Here is a 6,370-nt window from a genome sequence, read left to right on the forward strand (position 1 = left end):
GCATATAAAACATCCCAAGTTGATAATATAGTAGCATGGAACAATAAAAAAATTATAGATACGTTGGAGACGTATCACCCTTCTCCTTGGAGTAGGGGCCAAGGCTGCCTGCCCTCCCCTCCTCCTATATATACTAGATGTTTTGGGGGATTTGAGACACAACAATCAGCGACGCACTGCCCTCTCTCTAGATCTGTTTCTCCTCTAGTCTAGTTTCAGCGGTGCTTAGGCGAAGCCCTGGTGGAATAGCTCCACCACCATCACCTTCACGCCGTCGCGCTGCCGGAGAACTCATCTACATCTTCGCACCCTCTTGCTGGATCAAGAAGGTAGAGATTGTCGTCGAGATGTACGTGTGCTAAACGCGGAGTTGTCGTCCGTTCGGCGCTAGATTTGGACGAATCGTGGGACGACTGCGATTTGGATAGCGAATAAGGTTACACTACATCAACCGTGTTTCTTAACGCTTCCCGCTTAGCGATATACAAGGGTATGTGGACTTGATCTCCCCTCTCGTAGATGATCATCACCATGATAGGTCTTTCATGTGCGTAGGAAAGTTTTTGTTTCCCATGCAACATTCCCCAACAATGTGGGACAACCACCTTCTGGGCTCACTTGTCATACACCAAAAGGCGCATGCAGTAAGTCAATGAATCACACACTACTGCAGGAATGGCCAAAAGAGGCGGGTGCAAAAAGCCTAGTAGTGGTGGGCCACGCCCTCAGGGCCACCCGCCACTGTCCTCCTGCCACTGCTATTATGGCATCAGTGGCGGGCAGCCGCCCGCCACCAATAACAACACAATAGTTACACATTGAAGTTATCGCGTGCCGCAACTATATCCTGTCTACACCGCGAATGTGTGTGCTACCAGTGGTAGGCACCTTTCCTGCCCGCCACTCGTAGTGATGTTGGCATATAGAAAAATTGTTGTCGCGACAACGTTTTTTGCTGTCGTGGCAGCGTTGTAATGGCACTGAAGTTGTATTTTGCACTCAATCATCCCATTGCATTCAAACAATCATATTGCAAGGAGATACCACTCTTCAGCATCATGTAACGAATCAGTACCATAGTTCGTGCATGTCATACTTCAGTACCACTATTCGGCCAAATCGTTACAAAAAAAGAGTGACACCCGTATAACCCCGTATTGACCGTGTATATGATAGTGTGGGTCCATGTGTCAGGGCCTGACATTGTATCTTCTTTTGTGAAACCCTTCACTTTTTATTTATTCACGCGCGTCATCCCTGGAGGCGCACCTGATCTGCTCAGCGAGGACGGGCATGTGCGCGTCCATTTTGTCCATGATGGATCTGACCTTATCGTGGAGCACGGAGATCTCTGCCTCCTAGCCGGAGAGAGACTTGGAGAGGGACTCGGACTCAGCAGCGCGGGAGGCCACCGCCGCCTGTACGATCGAAAGTATGTCAAGAGGGGGGTGATTAGACAACTTGATAAGCTAAAAACTTAGCCTTTTCCCAATTTAGGTGTGGACCAGTTTTAGCAATTATGACTAGTCAAGTACACCCTACATATGCACATCTAAGAGTATAGCAGCGGAAAGTAAGACATGCAAATGTGAAGTAGAGGAGGGAGATCAAATGCAAAGGATGACACGGTGATTTTTGGCATGGCTCTAATAGGTGCCAATATCGCGCGTCCATGTTAGTGGAGACCTCAACCCACAGAGGGTAACGGCTGCGAGAGTCCACGGAGGGCTCCACCCACAAGGGGACCACAAAGAAGCAGCCTTGTCTATTCCACCATGGCTTCCGTCCACACAGGACTAGCCTCACTCATGGTAGATCTTCACGAAGTAGGCGATCTCCTTGCCCTTACAAACATCTTGGTTCAACTCCACAACATGAAGTAGGAGGCTCCCAAGCGACACCTAACCAATTTATGAGGCACCACACTCCAAAAGGTAGTAGATGTGGTAGAAGGATGAACTCCTTGCTCCTATGCTTCTAAATATAGTCTCATCAACACTCAATCACTCTCTCTCAAATTTGGCAGGGGTAGGAGAGATTGATCCTGTGGAAAGCAACTTGGAGAGGCTAGAAATCAAGGTTCTAATGGTTGGAATCGAATCTCTTGATCTCAACACATGAGTAGCTGGCTCTCTCTCAGAAAAATGGATTTGGCAAGTTTGTGTGTGTGTTCTAATTGCTTACTCTGTGAATGAGAGGTAGGTGGAGGGGTATATATAGGCATCCCCCAAAATCCAACCATTCCAACATTATTGCCCAACTAGGTGACACCGAAAAGAATCTCGATGGTACCGAGTTGCACTAAATGTGGTAACTTTTGAATTGTCCGTGAGACTGATATAGGAATCTCTGTGGTACCGATACGATGACCTAGACCAATTTCCAAATCTCGGTGAGAATTATTTCAAACACAGTAATTCCGATTCTTGAAATCTTCTCAATAGAAAGTTGGTCACTAAATCTGAGTGGCACCGATGAGAAAGTTGGTGGTACCGAGATAGTAGGGTTTGGCATAGGATTTGTCAAGTGTAAAATCGGTAGGGCCGACTGGAAATTGTTGGTGCCACCGAGTTTGCTGGTTTCGGTTTGGACAGAGATATTTTGTGGATGAATGGTTTAGAATTTTTGGTGGCTACTTCTAAGCACTTGAGCAAGCAATTCATCATAATGAATCACCCCCTTTTAATAGTATTAGCTTTCCTATGGACTCAAAGTGATTTCTCACAAAGTATAAAATAAATGAAGAGTCTTCTTGCTTGAAGCTTGAGCCAATCATATTCCTTTCTTGCATCAAGGGGCATCTCTTGAGAATCCTATAGCCAAGACATCTTTGAACTTTTCTGAAATATACTTGAATAAACTCATTAGTCCAATGATGCATATGTTGTGATTAATTACCAAAACCACCTTAGGGAGCAATCGTGATTTCAATCTCCCCCTTTTGGTAATTGATGACAACATATAGATCAAAGATTTGACAAAAGATATAATCAGTGATTAGCATCGACGCTTTGAGAAGTATGCGAAAAGCAAGAGCTCCCCCTAAATTTTTGCATTATTTTTGCGTTTGAATGCAAATGCACAATCGATTAGGATCATGGGTTACTCTTCCATGTCACATCAACTTGGTGGTGCGCATAAATGATATGAATGAATAGTAATGCACATAACACCAAACAAGACGTGAATCATCATCATGTAGATAGCTTAAAAGTAATAACGTGGTAGAATCAAACAGCCATAGCGTATGATCAAACACACCTCTAAGCGGATAAAGTCATCCAAAAGACCAAAAGTTTATAAAAACCAAATGAGAGCGAATAAAATGCAAACCTCTCCCTCTCTAAGCCCTATTTGGTCTATACACTTCTCCCCATTTGGCAACAAGTTACCAAAAATTTCAAAGGTCTAGAACTAATCGTCTCTCTAGGCACGATCTCCTCCGGTAGTTGAAGATGGAGTGGACAAGAGAGCATTGACGAAGGTTTCTGCAAAAGTCCCTGGAGCTGGAGGTTTAGGAGGAGGAGCTGAAGCTTGAGCTGATGAAGATGGTCTGGCTTTCAGAACTGGCACAACTGCTGACCTAGTTTGGGTCCTGAACTGAGTGGTAGTAGGAAGGGGCGACTCTTCATCATCACTGCTGGAGCGTGTAATCTTCACTGAATCAACTTCATGCTGAAGTTGTTGAATAGTTGTGGTCAACTCTGTCACCTTAACATCCAGGTCGTGGAATTTTGTCTCCACGATCCTCTCGATGCTCTTTTGGTTCAGCAAGATCTCAGAAACTTTCTTCTTCATCCCTTGGATCGTGCTAACCAAGAAGTACATATGCTCATCTCTAGTTTTGAGCTGTGGGGTTGGAGCTGGAGAATTCCTAGCATCCTCTGCTGCCTCTCTAGAAGTAGTTGAGCTGGGATGGATGTCATCCATCACAACTTCATTGTCTTCAAAACCAGGCTGGAGTGGCAGGTGGGGATGATCAAGTAGATATGCATGCTTGCCAATCTTGGCATTGATGAGCATGTGAATGTATGGAGCATATCCACAAGATCTCTTCTCATCTGTAGAAGTCCTCTTGACAGTCTCAACTATCAAGTCCATCACTCTGAACCGGGTGTGGGTGTCTAGATGATGCAGCATGTTGATGGAATAACCTCTAATCATCTTGTCATCACTTGATTTCTGCATCAGGGTGTATCTCATGATAGTGTTCGTAGTAGGTATTCCTTCTTCCAAAAAAGTAGATAGAGCCAAATTTGTGAGACGACACAAAATCATTGGGCACTACCTTGTACATGTTGGCCATGGAGTTGTGATTCATTTTGAGTTGTGAATACACATCCAAGTCTCCTTCTAGTGCTTTAGGAGCACCAACGATAGTGGCCTATTCGTCAACACTGGCTTCATACCGGTGACTCTTAGTCATCCAAACAACTCTTCCATCAGAATAGAAATGAGCGGTGGAATAGAATTGCATGATCATCTCATCATTCCATGCAGTCATCACTTTGCCAACAAAATCTTCAATATCAACCATCCTGAAATTTTCTCTCACATGAGGAAAATATTCTTCATTGGCTTTGATATATTCCCAATCGACATATCTCATGTCGCTGACTGCAGGACTCTTGTCAAGCAAAACTGTCTCATAGAAATCTTGGTGTTCCCTTGTATGAAAGCGGGGATCAACAACAACTCTCTTTCTCACAGCATATCGATCAATGGATCTCCACTTCCTCACACTCGCATCTGTCCTCTTCTTCATGTCTTCAGCAACTGGGTGAGAAGCATCATGGGTTGGCAAATGAGCTCTCAGCTTCATAAGCACAGGTGCATTCAAATATTCATCTGTAGCAAAATCTTTGGACGCAGAGCCTTTGTTTTTCTCAGCTGCAGGAATATCCTTTGTAGTCCTCTTGGGATCTAGAGGCTTCTTAGGAGCAGAAGACTTCTTGGGAGCAGACGACTTCTTTGGCATAACATCAGCCATCAGCTTTGACTTCTTAGGAGGAGGAACTGCAGCTGGAATTTCTTCCCCATCATCACAAGCTTATGCTGGATCTTCATACATAGTGGTTGGTCTTCCAACAACATGGATAGTTCTCTTTTGGGATCTCTTCTGACATGGCTTCTTTGCAAGCCTGGCTTGTGGAGCTCTAGATTCAGAAGGTTTAGCACACTCCTTCCTCACAGTCTTCCCGACTATGGTCTTATCCTTCTGCTTCTAGGGAGTAGATTCTTCAAGGATGAATTCAGCATCTTCTTCATCACAATCCAGCTTCCTTCTAGACCTGGTAGCTACCTTGGGCATGCCATGGGAGCTAAGAGTACCTTGGTCAGAAGGGGTCCTCTAAGGACTAGTGCCTGAGTCAGTTTCAGCACTAGGATCACTGAAGTTGTTCTAACTATCCTCTGAACCTGACATCTTGCAAGACCAAACACACAAGCACACTAGCACACAAGTAGACAAGCAGACCGATAGACAAGAAGACAAGTAGACCGCATGAAAAGATATAGAAGAGATGGAAAGGATAAGCATCACAAAATTGTAGAATTTTTCAAATTTGAACTCTGAAAAATTTAGTTTTAACATTCAGCAAAATAGGATTTCGGTTCCAACGAGTCAAAAATTTCGGAGCCACCGAGACATATGTTCTCATTAACAGAAACTTGGCACCCTTTTTCGGTTTCACCGAAAAGGAAAACTTGCTTCCACCAAGAACCTTCTCAGTAACCCTAAATCCAAAATCGGTAAGACCGGTTTTTGTAACTAGGTTACACCGAGATTCAATCTTGCGGACTGCTAACCTTAAAATTTCTTTTGTTCGCTAGACTAATGGAGTTCTCTATTGGATTGATCTTGTAGCAATACTGGGAAGATAATGGCAGAACCTATTTGCACAAAGAATCATATTTGGAACGCAAAAGGAAATCGAATCCGTACCCTAACTTGGCATGGATTTGCTACGTCGGTGATGGTGTTGAAGAATCTTTGAGCGGCGAGGACTCCTGGAGAAGGCGCACATGAGAATCAAGTAGACATCTAGGGGACTAGGGCGCAGCAGCAAAAGGGTGCGGTTGTTCGACATTTGAAGGAATTTTTCAACTGTCGGGTTCCGCGGATATATATATCCCTTCGCTGTCAGTGACACTAAGACAAGATTTTTGGTGCCACCGAGTTCCTCAACTGTCACCTAACAGTGAATCTCGGTCAGGCCTAAAATCAAAACTCGGTTGCACCGAGATGATAAAACCTCATCAACCCTAGGCTTCGGTGGACCGAGATTTTGAGGCTGGTCAAACCGAGATGCACTTTGGGAGGTTTTGGAATTCATCCCTTGTCCAGACGGATCTCCGAGTGCTCCTCACA

The sequence above is a fragment of the Hordeum vulgare genome, chromosome 3H (genome assembly GCF_904849725.1).
Source record: "Hordeum vulgare subsp. vulgare chromosome 3H, MorexV3_pseudomolecules_assembly, whole genome shotgun sequence".
In the NCBI taxonomy this organism is placed as follows: domain Eukaryota; kingdom Viridiplantae; phylum Streptophyta; class Magnoliopsida; order Poales; family Poaceae; genus Hordeum; species Hordeum vulgare.